Genomic DNA, 9636 nt, shown 5'->3' on the forward strand with positions numbered 1-9636 from the left:
TTGATAACAGCTTGCTTTTTTCCTTGGTTCACTTTTTTTTTTTTTTTCTCTTTGCAACTCCAGTGCTCTCATGACTATGTTTCAGTTTGCCTTTCCCGGCATCGTCCTCCACATGAATTTAAGCCTGCTTCTTTGAATTCTTTGCTCTGCAAAATACTATCACATGGCTCTTAAGCTTTTTGTCCTAAATACTTAAACATTCCAAGTGTCAATTAATTTGAGTCAAAGCCCAACTGGCAAATACTTTCTTCTGTTCAACAATGCCAGGTTTTTGTTTTATTTTTACAAATTTAAAAATAATCAGGGAAAGTCTGTTTCATGTCTTAGCTGTTAAACATTTAAGAAAAGGGGCACCTGGGAGCACCTGAGTGGCTCAGTCCATTGGGCATCTGACTTTGGCTCAGGTCATGATCTCACATTTCATGGGTTTGAGCCCCGCGTCAGGCTCTGTGCAGACAGCTCAGAGCCGGGAGCCTGCTTCAGATTCTGTCTCCCTCTCTCTCTCCACACTTCCCCTAGTCTGACCATCTGTCTGTCTCTCTCTCTCAAAATAAGTAAATATTAAATAATCAATAAATAAATAATTTAAGAACACATGTTTGCCTTCTCAATATAGCAGAGTAACACTGAAGTAACATGCACATTGTGATTAAGCAATTGTTGATATAATGTCCAGATTCAATAATAAAAGTTTCAATAAGTTTGACCGGATAGTTCCTGAAATCTTCTACAGAGGGCATGTTGAACTTCCGTAAAAAAGTGAATCATGAACATTAGTATTTAAAAGTTTATAATATGAACAATAATCCTTTGGCTGAATAAATCAAATCAAAAATAGTTAATGAAAAATAATTTTAAAATTTAAAATATTTATTAGCTTATATGGCTTTGAATGCAAAGTATTAACATTTTCACAGAAAGATCTCAAAATTGCTCAATATTTTAAAAAGCACTAATAAGTGTCTTAATCTATGGAATTATTATTCTTGGAACTATTTTTATGATAGGGTTTGAGTTGCAAACATGCTATAAAAATGCAGTATTTGGCATCCATTCTTATTTTTGTAAACATATATTTTTCTCTCATTTAATTCAATCTATAGTCTCTCTGGGATCTTTCCCACTACTGAAGATACTGATGATTGCTATAAAATAACATATTTGAATTATCTGCTCTACGCCTCTAATTAAAACCCTGAAAGTTAGCAGTTTATGAAACACTGCATTGTGTATTATGTTTATATTTTATTTCATGCTTTTCAAAATGCAGAAAGACTGCTGTTAGGTGTTCCACTGACAGACTGTGAGCGTCCAATTAGAATTTAACACTTGAATATTTGTCAAATTTGATTGTTACTTTAGATTGTGTAAATTGAGAAGAGGATACAGTGTTCCATTTAAATAAATCAAGTTGAACTTTAGTTTTTTTCTTAAGCATTGCAGTTACTGAAAACTAGCAAAGACCTAATAGGAAAGAAATATTTCTCATGCATTCATGTTGTTGCTGACATAGAGAAATAACTGAAAATACAGGAAACTCATTGGATGATCTTGGCCAGCCATCTGTCTTAATAGAATACATTCAACCCTCTTCTACAGGTGCTCAAATGCAATTGTATGAGTTAATGGTGAAACCAAGTACATGGAAGACAGACCCAAAACTTCTTTAACAAAAACAGTTTTGCTTTTTACCTGTTTGGTAGAGGCATAATTACACATATATATTCAATGGCAAAAGATCTTTCCAGTTATAAACTAATAAATTTCCAGTCTGTCCTCAATCCTAACACAATGAATATTTGCTTATATAACATATAGCATTCAATTTTCATAAAGGAAATACCCTCAATAATATTCCACTTTTTTAAAAAAAAGTTTTATTTCAGCTATTTCATACTATATCTACTTGATTAATTTACTATCACCTTGAATTCTATTTCCTGTCACACCCCTTCCTCCATTCAAACCCACTATTTTCATATCATTCTTCTCTTTAATACATAGATATGTTTTTTACATTTATTTATTTTTGAGAGACAGAGACAGAGCACAAGTGGGGGAGGGGCTAGAGAATCCCAAGCAGGTTCCAGGCTCCAAGCTGCCAGCACAGAGCCCAACGCAGGGCTGGAACTCATGAACCGCGAGATCATGACCCCAGCAGAAGTCGGACCCTCAACCAACTGAGCCACCTAGGTGCCCCAATACATAGATATGTTTTAAGACTGGGAGATAGGATTCAAAATCATTTGTATTCTTTTTTTGGGCATCTCCTAATGTTGTTTCATACTGGAACATAAAATTCATATTGAGATTGTGGGATATCAAATAGCTATGTCCTGGTTAAGGAGATTGTAGGGAAGCATCACACTGCTTTCTAGCCTTGCTGAAAACATTTGACCTGTATCTATTTAATGTATATTTAGGGGATGGGTCCTGTTTGTGGTCATTAATTCCTTAGACCATGTTATCTATGGAATATCTTAACTTGTCCTCAATCCTGCCTTTTGGCATCTGCTCTTTTGTAGTCTTGGGAACACCTTATGCTTTACATGCTGTCTATACTTTCTTGTTGGCACATAGCCATTGACATATTGTACAATGTTTTCTTTATAATGTGTGCCTAGTAAATACAGGAGCTTGAGAGCAGTTCAGGGAGACTTCCCTGAGCCTCCCTCTCACCTCTCTTGATTTGGGGGTCTTAAATAAGCCTTTCTGTGGTCCTTGGCCTTGTTGGGCAAAGCCGAAAGCCGAACCCACAATTGGTGACCTCTATGTGATGAGCCAGACCCACGATTGGCGACCCTGACTTGATAAACTGAACCTGCATGAGATTATTAATTTCGGTGATGAGGCGGCATTCTTTTCCTCTCAAATATTATGTAATAAAATCTTAGACACTATTTCAGTGCAGGGCCTGCTCAGTACATGGTTGTTAAATGAACAAACACTGGAATAGGAAAACAAGACAAAAAACAGAATTCAGCTTTTCACTGAGACCTGATCATTAGTGGAAATAAATCTTGAGACTGCTTATTAATCAAATTCAAAAGGTGTCATGTTCCTGGATTAGGGGTATGTAAAAGTATTCTGAATTGTGTTATTCTGACAATATGATACAAGCTTTGGGTTACCCTATAATTTAATTAGTCATTTATTCTATTTTTCTTGTTTTTATTCCTTTGGGATAACTAAGAGCTGCCACTTTTTAATTGAAAATTATGATTTTTTTTTCTTAAACTCTGTATTTCACTTATCTATTCCATCCATCTTGATGCTATGTAGACCTAAATTAAATACATCAAGCACAGGGAATTCATTCTACTTTAATTAGTGATCAAGCATAACCAAGGAATAGGCAGTTTTTAGAAAGCAACTGAATTAAATAAAGGGCAAGCTGATTCATGTATTCAGTTGAACACTATAGTTGCTTAATATAAATACTGCCAATAAACTTTCTATGAATTTTTTCCTACTCAATAATTATTTAAGAAATTTTTTTTTTAATTTTTTTTTTCAACGTTTATTTATTTTTTTTGGGACAGAGAGAGACAGAGCATGAACGGGGGAGGGGCAGAGAGAGAGGGAGACACAGAATCGGAAACAGGCTCCAGGCTCTGAGCCATCAGTCCAGAGCCTGACGCGGGGCTCGAACTCCCGGACCGCGAGATCGTGACCTGGCTGAAGTCGGACGCTTAACCGACTGCGCCACCCAGGCGCCCCAAGAAATTTTAAATAGCACATGTCTTTGATCATATAAATTTAATGCGGAGACAAACTGGAAAATGCCTAGCTAAATTTCAGTAAGTTATACACATATGTATTTATAAACATATGAAACATTTTTATAACTCTATTCATTTCTTGATTTGTTATATATTTACTATTCTTAGGATATTTGTAGAGCATACAGCCAGATGGTTTATTTTAAAAACAACATCTAAACAGCTAATGTTTTTGTGTAACTATTTATCATAATCATCGATTATGTAAAACTTTACCACTTTATCAATGAAGAGGTCATAGTTCAAATATTAAATAGAAATTTCCCTCAAAGTTCTACAAACATAATGTGACTATAATACTAGCTCCTGGGGCGCCTGGGTGGCTCAGTCGGTTAAGCATCCGACTTCGGCTCAGGTCATGATCTCATGGTTCGTGGATTCGAGCCCCGCATCGGGCTCTGTGCTGACAGCTCAGAGCCCGGAGCCTGCTTCTGATCCTGTGTCTCCCTCTCTCTACATTTGCGCGCTCTCCCCCACTCACGCTCTGTCTCAAAAATAAACAAACATTAAAAAAACTATAATACTAGCTCCTTACAGCATATCTATCCACAAGTCTTTAGATTTCTTTATTTGATAATGTGTAAGCTAAAATGCTACCGTCAAAATTATTGATTGGCAAAGAAATCCCAAATAAAAACAAGTCAAAGTAGAATGCAGGAAGGCATGAGACGTCCTATACAACTCATTTATCAAGCTGACACACAACTATCAGTAGTAGTATATTATTTTAAAATAAATACCATATCAATCCAGCCACTACATTAGTGTAATGTGAATGCAACTATTTGCCTTTAATCAAACTTGACAATTATTTTTTTGTTGTTTGCTTTTACCTTCAAGTCATGGGAGTATCATTTTGATAGTGAAGCCTGAGAAAAATAACATTAAAGCTAAAAAGAAAAGGGAGATGTACACTTAGATACCCTGGAAATAAAACATTTTTTTTAACTTTGAAAACAAGTACGTGTATACATCTAGAAACCAAAACGCACTAAAATCCTAATTCACATTTCATCCTTATTTTTAAATGAAAATGAAAACACAGAAGATTTTAAAGATTCAAGTTGTTCCTAAAAGGAGTATATCAAAACATTTATTCCTCTCCATAAATTTGGCCACCAAAGTTTCTGGAGTACTGTGTATATGAGTATATTTATTCAAATACTTTTATTTTGTTGCTTATATAATTTTTATCTATCACATCATGCAAATTGCACCTCCCCCTGAACACTGACATACACATGCACATCAATTTCTTTTAACCATTTGCTTTTTTAATATTTTAGGGACTTTAAAGAGTATCAAAATATGAAAGTGCTATTTAGTTAATGGTATCATTCTTGATATTTTGGCTAATGAGAATTTTTTTATGAGAATTAATTCAAACCCCAAGTATATGTTACTCTCTCAACTATAAGACTAGACTGTCAAGAATTTTTAGAGTAAAATGTTCAGCTGAATCAAATTTTCCGGGATTTTTTTTTTGTTTTTTTTGTTTTTTTTTTTTAAGTTTATCATTACTTTTATCTTTTATTGCCCTGGAAAGAATGTGTCTAGCATAGGTTTCAAAATCCCACTACTTTAAAGTCTTTAGAATAATCTATTTGTCCCTGTTGCACTGTTTCAGCTCCTAAAAGTTAATGTTATTACTTGTTAATATTTCACCTGATAATTAGTATATTATCAAGAGAAGATAAAAATATGAAAAATAATGCCACTAGAATGTTTCTCATTTATATTTTCTGTGCTTCTTTGTCTGTCTGATTTACCCATCTTATGAGTTCTATACCACATAATATGATGCAATGTCTCAAAGTTTTCCTCATCAAATAGTTATTAAACTATTATTTGGCCAAATTGACTTGTGCTCCTTTTTAGCAAGATCCAGGCTTAAATTTGCTAGTTTGAGGCCTAATCAATACTGTGATAACTGTTCCATTAATCCTCTCTCACTGCTTTTCTCTCTCATCTTTCCAGAAAGCTGTTCACTGTTGTTACCTCACAGTAGACCATTGATTTCCTGAGTAATAACTTTAGAAGCTTATCACTATTTTTTTTTCCTTTTTCTCAACTGCAGAACCCAATCAAGTTTTGAGACATACTACTCATTTTTGATTATGTAAAATGGAATATTCTGTAGTCCAACGTAATTAACAGAGAAGCAAAAAAAAAAAAAAAAAGCAAAAAAAAAAGGAAATAAAAAAGAAAAAAAAAGACTTAGTCAATTATTCCAAATGGAATAATTAATAGGGTTTATAATATTTGGTTCCATGGATTGCAACAATTTGTCAATTCCCAAACACAAGACCTCTGGAGAAATTTAAATAATTTTCTTGTTCAACAACATGGAACATGATGAAAATGTATTTAGACATCAAACATGCTCAAAATTACAGTAATAGAGAAAATTTTTATAAGCTGGAGGTTATGGATGCTACATGAAAATATCAGAATTTTAAAACTCTAGCTATTGTCCAGTAGCCTAAGCCTTAGCTTTTGTTCTGACTTGAAATTCATATGTACAAAATGACAACTTATTTCTAATGCTTTTCATAGACATAGGAAGGGCATGCTATTGATTGGTTTATCTTACTCATGTCTGATTTCTAATGATGTTTTACAAATTAGTTCTTTGAGATTTATCTGCTTAATCACACTCATATATATTATTTTAAGCTAATACCCCTCATATCACCTGACGTACTTTGTAATAGCGACTGCTGTGGCTTATGGATATAAAAGCTCCCAGTTATTTGACAGTTTTACAATGCCAATTCTGTCCATTGGCAGGAGAATACAAATTATGCTTTAAGGGAAAGAGTATGAGAAGTCTGGATCCTTGAGCATATTTCACATGCTCAAATTTTATCCCACTACTGCCAGAGGCTTGCAGGGTACTTTTGGTCTACATAGAAGCGCAAGGCAAGAAGTAAATATTAAAATTTGTCAGTTGCATTATGACCACTGAGTAATTCCTCTTGACTATACCTTTATCAAGAGGCAGAGAAAGGAGTTTTCAGTTGGTAGCTACCTGGTTGTTTAATGAAAGAGGCAAAGGAAAAGAATGTGTAGTGGTATACTTGTAAGCTGGCATTCTGGAGGGAGAAAGTCCCAATGTATAGTGTTTGCTGATTTCTGTGGTGAAAATCCTCCCCATAATGGTCAATTTCAAACTACCAACAGTTTAGCTACTGGTTTGCAAATTCTTGAAAATTTAACAATCAGATATTGTGAGCCTGTTAACAGCCAGTTCTAGCACACCAATAGGGGATCACACAGTCAACATTCTTTAAAATACAAACATTAAATTTTAATTTATTTTAAATCTTATGTGTTAATAATGTAATTCTCCACAGTACTTTTTGGGTATCTGCATGTGCATGCATACATACACTTATGCACACATTCGTACACATTGACAAGTTGCCTTGACTGATTCTCTTTAACTACATTGCTAAAATAGTAAATTCTAAAATTTCTGGAATGTGCTTACTCTACCCTAAAGAAAGATCAAATATATAATAACAGCCTTTACCAGTCCGTCATCAAGCCATCAATCAACTAAGTAATAAAGATATGTTTGTTGGTCTTGCTCATATGTGCATATTAGATGCTTATTAGCTGCCCTGAAGTTCCTAATTATGTATGTCATCCTTTTTATATAGACTAAATTATTAGTAGTAATATAATAAATGATCAGACATTTTAAACTATTTAGGAAACTGGGTATATTCATGATTATACGACTTATTGTTAACTATCACCAGTCAATAGGATAAGCAATTCAATCAATAACAAACCATCTGGATAAATTTAAAAATATATTTCTTATCCTTCAGTTATTTTAAATTCTAACATTTTATTTCATATGAATAGATAATTGTTCTTTTATGCAGGACCTAGCTTTAACTCCTCAGGAGTGTTCAGGACAAAGAGTTCCTATGGAGAGAGCAAATCTGAATCGACTTCCCAATACAAACATAGATGCTTCTGCCACCACAAAATAAAGAGAAAATTGAAAAAACTATCTGTGTAACCCAATGAAAGTTTTAAAAAACAACACAGCTTTTATTCCAGTCCATACCATAATACTGTCCCTTCTGCTACTCAACACTGGTGAAAACAAATGCATAAATGAATTTTCCCTTCCTCCTTATGTTATAATTTTAAGTAGAATAACATAAGGATGTTAACATTTAAAGTGTGTAGAAATGTAAAACAAACGGGTCAAAATTTAACTTTAAAAAAATAGCTTTGCATACATTTACACTTTATACGAATATTATGGTAGTCATTTATTTCCTGAAGGACTTAGCTAAATGGTAACAACACTTAATAATCCACTCTAGGGGTGCCTGGGTGGTGCAGTCGGTTAAGCGTCCGACTTCAGCCAGGTCACGATCTCGCAGTCCATGAGTTCGAGCCCTGCGTCGGGCTCTGGACTGATGGCTCAGAGCCTGGAGCCTGTTTCCGATTCTGTGTCTCCCTCTCTCTCTGCCCCTCCCCCGTTCATGTTCTGTCTCTCTCTGTCCCAAAAATAAATAAAAACGTTGAAAAAAAAATTTAAAAAAAATAATAATCCACTCTAAACATGGAAACTGTGTGGACTGATAGATTGGTTTTTTTTAATTTTAATTTGCTGATTAGGTTTTCTTTTAACTAAACCAGCCAATCTTTCAAAATTACTATATAATAAGAATGATTCCATTTTTGGGGCGCCTGGGTGGCTCAGTCGGTTAAGCGTCCGACTTCAGCTCACGTCACGATCTCACGGTCCGTGAGTTCGAGCCCTGCATCGGGCTCTGGGCTGATGGCTGGGAGCCTGGAGCCTGCTTCCGATTCTGTGTCTCCCTCTCTCTCTGTCCCTCCCCCGTTCATGCTCTGTCTCTCTCTGTCTCAAAAATAAATAAACGTTAAAAAAAAATTAAAAAAAAAAAAGAATGATTCCATTTTCAATGTTGTAAATCTATTTCTCTTCCAGTTCATAAGTATTTATAATCCTTCTTTCACCACTATTTTCTACATATAATTCTAAGTAAGCTACCTTTTATATTTTGTGGATTGACACTGTAACTTATTCTATAGGAAAAAATTGAACACACTTCTGGTTTTATTTCTGACATGTAAATATCTTGGGAGTTGTTACTCCTATCTTTAAAACCAGAAAAAAAATGTAATAACTTATATCAATAATGTTTTTGAATCTTTCAGACAAACAGAAGTTTTGGGGCAACTGATACTCCCCAAATCTAGGCAGTCAGACATAGATTCAAAGACATACAAAAATTACAAGGCATGTCAAAAGGCAATAATCAAAACAAAAACCAAAAAGATACAGACAAAAAAACAAAGCACTCAGAAGAACCAGACTTAGATATGATCCCAATGTTTGAAATCATTGGCCAAGTAATTTATAATAACTCTATGTATAGAAAAAAGATAAAGTTCCTTAGGTCTGGATTATTGAAACTCTGCACATTTCCATGACCTGCTTTATAGCTGGTCCCTGACTGGCTCCTGCCCTTGGAATATTCTGCCTGATAAGAATGCTTTTATATGTCTGAGGCATTGGGCCACGCACTACCAGCTTAAGCAGATAGTTATTATGGAAAATGGCAGTTTTTGCTTGGGAAGAATAGAGTCTAAATACCTAGATCAGTTATAGAGGTACTGCATGTTGATGTGACCAATCCTCAATAAACAACCCTGAACACCAAACAGGGAGCTTGGGTGAGCTCCCTGGTTAGCAATAGAGACATACTTCAGATATTATGGGTTCAGTTTCAGACCACTACAATAAGGTGAATATTGCAATAAAGTGAATCAAATGAATTTTTCAGTTTCTTAGTGCATA

The sequence above is a fragment of the Felis catus genome, chromosome B1 (genome assembly GCF_018350175.1).
Source record: "Felis catus isolate Fca126 chromosome B1, F.catus_Fca126_mat1.0, whole genome shotgun sequence".
Classification (NCBI taxonomy): domain Eukaryota; kingdom Metazoa; phylum Chordata; class Mammalia; order Carnivora; family Felidae; genus Felis; species Felis catus.